This window comes from Pan troglodytes, chromosome 22 (assembly GCF_028858775.2).
Source record: "Pan troglodytes isolate AG18354 chromosome 22, NHGRI_mPanTro3-v2.0_pri, whole genome shotgun sequence".
Classification (NCBI taxonomy): Eukaryota; Metazoa; Chordata; class Mammalia; order Primates; family Hominidae; genus Pan; species Pan troglodytes.
Genome location: NC_072420.2, coordinates 21,658,396 through 21,668,945, shown reverse-complemented (window position 1 = coordinate 21,668,945; position 10,550 = coordinate 21,658,396). Strand labels below are relative to the sequence as shown.

At 34.2% G+C, this 10,550-nt stretch overlaps 1 pseudogene; it reads right to left on the bottom strand.

The window, feature by feature from the left end:
• Positions 1–9,088: 9,088 nt before the first annotated feature.
• On the bottom strand, positions 9,089–9,221 carry LOC112206666 (U2 spliceosomal RNA; annotated as a pseudogene).
• Between the last annotated feature and the right edge of the window lie 1,329 nt (positions 9,222–10,550).

Genomic DNA, 10,550 nt, shown 5'->3' with positions numbered 1-10,550 from the left:
GCCAACAACTCCTATCTGTATATTCCTAATGACAAAGGAGTCTTTGGCCAAGCTTTAGTCATGCTCCTGCACTTTCTTATAGGCCAGTCTATGAACCTCCTTGTAAAATCCAGTTTTAGAAAAGAACCCTGCTAAGTCAGTTTACCAAGAACCTTCTATCTTTGATATCAGATCACCCTCAATATCTGATCAGATTTGTCATTCTCTACCATCTCTCAAGTGACATCAAAATCCTTAAGGTCTGTTTAGCCAGAATCCTCCTTATTCCCGATGTTTCCTCTTAGTGATTTTCTATCCACTAACCCCCACCCTGCTCCTTGGCTATAAATTCCCACTTCCCCATGCTGTATTCGGAGTTAAGCCCAATCTCTCTTTCCCACTGGAAAATCCCATTGCAGTTATCTCTATACCTATTACAATGGTCCTGAATAAAGTCAGCCTGATGATTTAAGTATCATTAAACAATTTTTTTTAGCACTTCTCTATTCTATCACTGATAGAATGAATTCCTACTTTGACTTTGGGGTTTATCACATCTTTCTGTATGTTTTATCTCTCTCTCTATATATTTACCTAAAATGTAATATTTTACTTATATTTGAATTTTATATAAAATTGTCCCCTATGGTCTTCTGGGACTGGCTTTCTTGACTCAGTATTTGTTACCTATATTTATTTACATAGTCCCTTCATTTTTACTCGTGTGTAATATTTAATTGTGTGACTTTTTTGTAATATGTTTACTCATTCTCCATTGGATTAGTGTCTTGGTTAGTTTGAACATACTGAGTATATCACTATAACAATCAGGAACCATATTCTTTAAATGGCTCCAGGCATATATATACACAAACATATATATGCATATTAAAGATATATATGCATTTATACAAATTATATATAAACTTTTATATATATAAAAAAGATTTATATATAAAAAAGATTCTCTTGGGTAAACAGAAGTATGAAATTATTGTATCATAAGATCTGTCTATATATATAGATTCATATACACATATATAGATATATGTATCTTTATATATCTGTTTAATCTTACAATATAAATCCAAGTTGTTGGTTTCAAAGTAGTTTTATCGATTCAACAGTAATTTGTGAAAATTCTTTATCCACAGCCATTCCAACACTATACATGCTCAGATATCTTCATTTAAGCCAAGCGAATAGTATACAACAGTATTTTATTTTAATTTTATTATTTCTTTCTTTCATTTTTGACCTTAATAATCAACTTTTTTATTCAAATTACCCCAAGATTTTCTTAATTTCTTGAGCAAAACTGATTTTCACATTATTATAGATATGTCTGAAAATGTTTGTCTTTAATTTACAGTAATTTCAACAAGTTATTTGTGTACTTCAACTAAATAATATCACATGCTCTATTTCTTTAATTTTTTTTTCTGCTTATAAAATGTGTGACCTTTCCCTTTCATGGGTGATGAAAGAGTTTTGATGTCTGCTTCTTAAAGCCATATTCAGAGTTTACGTAGTTAGTTAACTAGAGAACAGTCTGTCGCCTATCAAAAAGTCACATGGACCCAGGAGGCTAGCTTATTCACAGTTCCTTCTTTTGGCCCTGTGTCAGCCTCCTTGTGCTACTATAACAAACTGACATAGAGTAGGTGTCTTAAACAATAGATATTTATTTTCTCACAGCAGTTCTGGAGGCTGGAAATCCAAAGTGCAGTGTGCCAACATGGTCAGGCTCTGGTGAGGGATCTCTTCCTGGCTTCCAGTTGGCCATCTTCTCACTACATGCTCATATGACCTTTCTTCAGTGTAAGTTGGGAGAGTGGGCTCTGATGTGTTTTCCACTTTTCATAAGGCCACTAATTCCACCATGACCCCCACCACACACATTCATAACCTAATCACCGTGCAAATATTCCACCTCCTAATTACCATCACACTGGGGGTAGGGCTACAACCTACAAATTTTGAGGTGATATAAGCATTTAGCCCAAAACAGGCCCCGGAAACAGTTCAAATTAATATAAAGAATAAGCAGTTTGGGAGCTGCTTGTTTGAATGCACTTGCCCATACTGTAAGAAACTCCAAAATGGAACTTGTTTTTGAGCTCCTGGCTGAGAAACTAAGTCCACAGATACCTAGAGGCTTAGATATATAAACACTCTCTCTTCCTTATAGTTGAATCTGTTTGAGTAACAAATGACTAGGTCTGGTCTAAATCAGATTCGTGTATTCTTACCAAAGCAGTTGGTATTTGCTCATCCAGATACTGCCTCCCTGCAATTAAAACCATTCAAGCAATTATTAAAATCGTCAGCAAGTAGTAGAAACTAACTATAACTCACCATGCTCAAACCTATAAGGCATATGTTCAGAACCACCTCCGGTGATGGACTAGGATCCTGTATCTCTGTATATAAAACTGTTCCCCAAATCTCACTCCTTATCATCTACTTCAATGGTTAATGTGCCAAAACGTCAAGGTCTCAGGAAGGCCATTAAATAAGATTTATCTCTTCATTTCCACATTTCAGAACAAATCAAGGGTTAGAGACAGGACTAGAAAATAGAGATCAAAATGTTAGCTCAGTTATATGTAAACTCATTTTAAACATCGTTTTACATTTCAGTCAAAACAGCTTGGCAGCATTTTATCACAAGAATATACATGTATTTGACCTTGTTATTGGCATAGGTAGACAATTCAGACCTCTCCTCCGGAGCCCCATTCATTACATGAATTTCCACCCACACTATCCCACGTATACAAGGGAAGAGAAGCTGCCCTGATGAGATTATCTTAAAGGATAAACCAGAATGTATTCTTTTTTCAGCCAGATAAAATTTTAAAGAGTAGAGGAGAGAACCAGATGTGCTCAGATTTTTTTCTTCTTCTCAAGCTCACCACGGGTCACCTCCTAGAGAGAGCAGAGGCTGAGAGGTAAGAGAGAGGCAGGTGTGTTATTGAGATGAAGACTCTCCACAGGGAAACGGAAAGTCAGAGAAGCAGAAGCTTCCTGAAACAGTAGCTCATAGATTATGTGAATCTGTTTGTCCTAAAAGTCAACATTTCCTGAGGTAAGCATGTGGTCTCAACCTAAGTTCAGAAATGTCTTTAAAACCTGAAATTTTCTGGAATTCATAATTTCTTTATAGAAAATAAAATCAAACTATTGAGACAGTATGTTTCCTAGAAAACTAAACAATTTTTGTATAATGTATAAAGAAGCACGAATCACATTGCAAACCAGCACCAATTAAGGTCATCTTAGATATTCCGCTAAGATACATATATTACCTATTTCTGAGGTAAACCGGTCTGGCTTGGTCTTTTCCCAGAATAGGACATAAAAAAATAACTTTCTAGGCCAAACTGAGATATCAATCACCTTTGCCCTGTGGAAAACAAAAGTATATATTAAGTTAAATATATATATATGTGTGTTTGTGTGTGTGTGTGTATATAGATAGATAGATACATGCATTTCAGTGTTGTATTCATTATTATAAGCACTTTTTTCTTACTGATTTCTGTTTTTATGGAACTTAAACTTATCAAATTAATTTCCTATTTAAGACATTTCAAAGTAAAACTTATTTTTCAAATTTAAGTTACTGAACACAAGTATTGCATTTATTAAAAGAATTGCTGTGCCACATTAAGTACCACTTTTCTTATGGGTCATGCTTTCTTTTAAAGAATTCTACAAACAGAAAAGTAAAAATAGATTGTTGGTCTGGTAGCTCCTGTGCTGTGTTATGGCAGAAGAAAAAATAGAGAGGGAAGAGGGCAAATATAATATCTTTGATTTTAAAAGTAAACTTTTTTAAAAAAAGAGGAAGCAAGGCCTGGCAGTGGCTCACGCCTGTAATCCCAGCACTTTGGGAGGCAAAGGTGGGTGGATCACAAGGTCAAGAGATTGAGAGCATCGTGGCCAACATGGTGAAACCCCATCTCTACTAAAAATAAAAAATTAGCTGGGCGTGGTGGCGTGCCACTGTAATCCCCGCTACTCAGGAGGTTGAGGCAGCAGAATCACTTGAACCCGGGAGACGGAGGTTGCAGTGAGCTGAGATCGCACCACTGCACTCCAGCCTGGGAGACAGAGTGAGGTTCTGTCTCAAAAAAAAAAAAAAAAAAAAAGGAAGCAAACAATGCATTTCAAAGGTAATTTTCTGACTTTTCTGGCACCTTCATCTTGGAAATTGATATTTTTACTCTTCTTTTTGGGTAAACATGGTAAACAGTTGTATCTCAGCTTATATATGGAAAATATTCTAACACATCATTTTCTTGCCTGATTTTGAAGACATTATCTGTTATATATGGAAGGTTCACTAAGCGCATCAATTGTTTTAGTCAATTATTTGGCAGTAGCTCCTTCTATAGCTATGCATTCGAATCACCGGGAGTGCTTTAAATATATACACAGATGTGTGACTCTGTGTATTTTAAAATCTCTCTAGGCTATAGCAATGAGCAGCCAGATATGAAAATCAGTTTCAGGGAAGCCCTAAAAGAAATACCACATTAAATTTGAAAATGTGGTATTGAAACACACATACTTTTAACAATCTTTGTGGGAGTTCAGATTTATGTATTCTCTTTTACAATATTAAAGCATGTATAGTAGCTAGAATTTGGACTGAGCCTCATTGTAAAAAATGAAAAACAAATGGATATGAGGAAACAAATCTACATATATATGTAGTGAGTCAGTCAAGAAGTAAAAGAGGTAGAAGGAAATGAGAACAGCCTCCCATTTCCTGGGAAAAATATCAAGTAGAAGATGTTCATCTTTGGTAATCTCCTATTTCTTCATCACAAACTTCTGTTTCCCCCAGTTACTGTGTACCCTCAACTTTCTAACTCAGTAAATTAGCCTTACAAAAGCCGCTTCTCCCCAAATTTATACATATTTGAAAAGATCCTTTTTTTCCTCCATCACCATATACTTATTAAAGATGTCCATTTTTACTTCTGTTTTTATTTACCTCAAGATGTTAGAAAAAGAAGTATGTTAGAAGAAAGAAAAGCACTACAAAACTGACAGTACTTTAAACTTTCAGGTTATTTATTTTATAAACTAGCAAACGTGAACTCAAATAAAAATTGATAATATTTGAACTAAGATTACCAAATTAAGTTAAAAAAAGAAAATTTTGGTGACTAGAAAATGTTTTGAGTAAAGGATACTTCTTAATCACCAAATATTTATTGACTATTGAAACTGCCTTTGCAAAAGTTATAACAGTGAGAAAATTATGACAGTGACAGAGATCTAACCTAACCAACCCCATCTTGCTTCTAACCTCCGAGCTGTCCTTGTTTATTCCTGGGTGTATGCCAAACTGTCTTTGAGAGGAACTTAGTTTATTGTTTAACTTTGAAACAAAGATGATACCATCCCCTTTCTGAAACAATCCCCCTTCTTGCCTGAGGATCAGACTACCTTTGTAAGACTAACAAGTTAGCCACAAGATTAGAAATTACGGTTTAGGAGTCATGAAGATAGAGACCTCAAGATTGCAAACTTCCCCAATATCTCCTAGGGAAAACACCACTTTTGGAAAACCTAAGACTGGTGCCGGAAATATTTTTCAGGCCCTGCAATTGATGGATAAGCTGGCAACACCAAGATCGATAAACTGGCTCACCTGGTCTCATGGTCCCCGTCCAGGAAAGGACTCAATGCAAGAGATCAGCTTTGGCTCCCTATAAATCAAACCAACCAATCAGCACTCCCCACTTCCCGATCCCCTGCCCACCAAATCATTCTTAAAAACCCCACTCTGAATTTTCAGGGAGACTGATTTGAGTCATAACAAAACTCTGGCCTCTTGTTCAGCTGGCTCTGCATGAATTACTCTTTTTCCACTGCAATTTCTGTCTGGATAGTGGGCAAAATGAACCTGTTGGGCAGTTACATTATTACCTATGTTATTGATAATACAGTAATGAAAGAGCTATAGTTCCTAGACTTAGGAAGCTTGTAATTTAGTAGAAAAAATATAAAAGTAAATAGGTGACATAAATATAGTATAATAAATTCTATATGAAATATTTGTTTAAAATCTTACAAAATGTTACAAGAACATGTAAGGATATCACCTAGTGGATGATTTTTCTAAGAAAATTATGGATCTTTTTAATAACACCATTAGACAATAGATAACTACTCCTACATACTGATAAAATAAATATTATGCTTGTTTAAGGTACATTGATAAATGAAGCAGAGAAAAATATTTTGGATTAAATATTTTTGGAGAATTTGAGAACATGTTTATTTTTATTCTCTTAAAATGAGAAGGTAAATTTAAAACAAGTCATATATTTAATAAAGTACATTAATTAAATTATCTGATTTTATTGTCTTTAAAGTTATTTTGCTTCTCTCTATAATCTTTCATCATGTTTCTATGTTTAATCTTCATATGGATTAATTGTTTGAAACTGAAAGAAAAATAGAGAAAAAATGTGAAAATACTGCAATGAGGAGAGAGAAAGAATTTGAGTCATAGTGGATTTTATCTAGACTTTCTTTTTAAAAAAATTATTATGTGTATGGAAAAAATGTTATATACTTTTCAATTAAATGTATACAGGCTCATTACATTAAAGGCAAGTTGTTAAAATGAGACAGTATATACTTTACAGCTAGAACAATATAAGCATTTGATTTAGTAGTGAGAATCATTATAAATGGATTACTTTCTCATTTTCTAAAGTTGTCTAAAAATACTGTGTCTCCCTCAATCATAGATAAACCTTTGCTAAAATATGTCTAAGTATTATACAAATAAATCAAGTTTCTATATTGTTAATATAATGTTGAATTGATTAATTTTTGAAGTTACCTCAATTTTTATTTTAAAATTTTGTTACATGAAGCAATTATAATATGATACAGATTGATAATAGGAAGACAATTCTGGTATCAAAATCAGTCACTTTTCACGTTATATTGTGGATTGTTTAAGTTTAATCATGGGTTGCTCACTAATGTTTTCCTATCCTAATTACATATTCATATCTGTTAATTACAATAGGACAAAATGTCCAATGAATACAATTTAATAGAATAAAAACATGAATTATCAAAAATATTTATGAACAAATTGTACCCACGGCAGGTAGCTTTTGTTAGATATGATAAGTTATTAGTTATTAGCTAAGATGGCGGAAAGCTTTCTGCATATCCTGACGCAGATCTGAAATAACACTGAAGTTCAGAGACATTTTCCATTTTGTTTGCAGGAAAAACTTTTGTATAGCCCTTAACTTTTTTTTTTTTTGACTCATATTGAAACTCCCTGTTTTACTTTAGGTAACACAAGCTATTGTTTACAGCCTACCTCAACCAACGTATGTCTAATGTCAAAAAAATGCATAGAATATCTTTAGGAAGTTTACAATTCTGTAGCTATATGAGTGCGTGTGTGTGTGTCTGTGTGTGTACGTATATTTACATTACCGTAGTTAGGGTGAAATTTACAGCCAGGTAGGGTCATGCCTGTAATCCCAGCTACTTGGGGGGCTGAGGCAGGAGGATTGCTTGAGCCTAGGTGTTCAAGGTCAGCCTGGGCAACATAGTGAGACATCACTTTTTTATATTTACACATATCTGAATGACCCACCCTGGTATCAGATATATGAGTTAGATCATCTCAGATGGAAAGACCTCTTACGCCTTTTCCCAGTCAATCTTTACTTTCACAATCCCCTAACCAAGTATTATTTGTTTTTCAATCCTACCTTTTTACTTCCCATGGATAAAATCATACAGCATGTATTTTTTTTTTTTGCCTCTAGCAATTTTTGCTCAGATGTTGTTTAGAATCACCCATGTTGTTGGAAATATAGTAAGTAGTGTTTCCCCGCCTTTGATGATTCAGTAGTATTCCAATGTATTTTTTTTTAGCTTTCATTTAGTTTTACAAAAGAGAAAAGGGAATCATACATTGCTCAGAATTGGGTTGCATAAGATTTTCATAAATGTTACTTAGTATATTTGGAATAGACTTGTCCTCTAATTCCTTTTTTTTTTTCAAATAGTAAGTCTCAATTTTATTTTTTATTTTATTTTTTTATTATACTTTAAGTTTTAGGGTACATGTGCACAAATGTATTTGTATATAACTCAATTTATCCTTTGTCTCATCCTGTTGATGGATGGATATTTGGGTTATGTCATTTGGGCTACTATGAAAAACATTTATTCTATAAGCCGTTAAGTATGAGTGTTCTCTCCCCCACTTTTTGCATATATCTGTGTTCATTTTTCTCAAGGTCAGTATTTCCAACTTTGGCCATTTTCATAGGACTTATGAGGTCCTTCTGTATGATTTTTACTTTTACATTTTCCTAATGAGTAATTTCATGTTTTAGAGAAATAGGTAAAATAATACATCTGTAGTGGTGTATAATAGATGAAAGACTATGGGATACTTATTAAGCATAACTTATTGTGTCTTAATCATGTCCTCACGGTAGAGGCTCTTCAGTTCCTATCATTATGAGATTAGATAATATTTGAAACTATAACATCCAACTTGTAGACACAAGGAGACGACCAGAACAGTGAAGTCACCCAGAGCCTTGACATTGTCATTTTAATGAGTTAATTGTAGAACGAGTTGCTCCTATACTACTTTTTTTTTTCTTTTGACAGCATCTGGCTCTGTCACCTAGGCTGGAGTGCAGTGTCATGCTAATGGCTCACTGCAGCCTCAACCTCATGGGCTGAAGCAATTCTCCCACCTCAGCCTATCTAGTAACTGTTTCTACAGGTGCGGACCACCATGCCTGGCTAATTTTTGTATCTTTTGTAAAGAAGGATTTTCGCCACATTGTCTAAGCTGGTCTCCAACTTCTGCACTCAAGGGATCCACTCCCCTTGGCCCCCCAAAGTGCTGGGAATGCAGACGTGAACCACCACACTCGGCCTCCTGTACTTATTATTATACGTAAAAGTAAACCTCTCTTCTTTAACTCTCTTTTTAATAATTATTCTGTTACCTGAAATCAAAAGATCCCTAAGTTAGGGAGACATAGGCAGAGTGGGACTTGAAGGGACCTCATAGTTTGAGTAGGAAAATTGCTGTAGCAAATAGAAGATTGACCATAAGATGTCAGATCTGAGCCAAATGTCTCAGTGAATGCTACTGGATTCACTGATAAGAATAGATACTACACTCGGTCTTAGCCAAAAGGCCGAGAAGCGATTAATGTTACGCGATTTAAATGACAATGTTAGAACCGGATTACATGATGTCCCCACCATATATGTCTCTGTATATAAACATAGAGTGAAATGATGATTTTCTGTTTATGTATTGACTATGCATGTGCTTTTTCACAATTGTTACCTACCGTAGGAAGGGACGAGGAAATGCTGAGAAAACCCTTATTTGACTATTTTTTTTTACATGGACCTAACATCGATCCTTTTAAAAATACCAGGAAGAGCTGGCAATCATGTTGGCATTAAATTCAGGTACCGAGTTTTAGAGTTGCATTTTTCCATATATGTGTGCTGAGATTTTACTTGTGTAAATTTGCATTTTGTTTCTTTAAGGCCGATTCAGGCAGTCACTTCCATAAACCTCTTACCTCTATCCATCCATAATGAGATTGGCTGAAATTAAATGCGCTAGGTGTGATGTAGCTGAGACGCTATTACATTTTTGGTAGCATCATTAAAAATGCAAGCTTTCAAACATTAGTCTTATTTGAAATGGAAAGGTTAAATGTTTAGCTTTTATAAAGAACACACTAACCCACATTCCCTTATTTTATTTATTTTATAGTGGATAAAGAATATTCTCTTTCAATTCATCTCTTGACATATAAATTATATGCACTTAAAATGTAAAAACTGATCACTCTTCTCAAATTTGAAATAGTGATTGCTACTAATAGATTCTGATAGGTCCCTTGTGGCTCACAGTTGGCTCAAGTTGGTCTGTTCTGCTTTTAGACTGTTACAAACAAAAAATAAAAGATTATCTAGAGTCAAACTACTTCTTAAAAAAAAAAAACTAAACTTTACTCTGATGACACCTTGAGTTTAAAAAAATATCAACAGACTTATGAGGCATTCCTGGTACACATTCATTATTTTCATGAGACGTGTCAATCAGCAGAAGATACATAAAAACTTCTTAACTTAAAGCTCTTGAGTTAATTATATTGAAACTCACTTATTCATTATTGAAGATCTGTTTTAAATGGGATCATGTAAATTTGAGTTGAATTTGGATGATATGTAATAAATGTTGGTTATTAGCAGAAACATTAAGAGTCCTTTTTGGAGATCTTACATAAATATATAATTTCTCCAACTTTTATCGTTCTTCCTTTCCCTTAGGGTAACCTTCCTCTTTGTCTTTTCCTTGTGTACATAGCCTTCTAGTATCTCTCCTCTTTTCTCTTCTGATTACTTTGGTGAATCTTTATGTTTCATATACTTTCCTTAATATCACCATATACTCTGCTTTGTTTTGTCTTCCTTCTGTAAGTTGGTCTTGCTCCTCAGTGAGTCATGCTCAAATA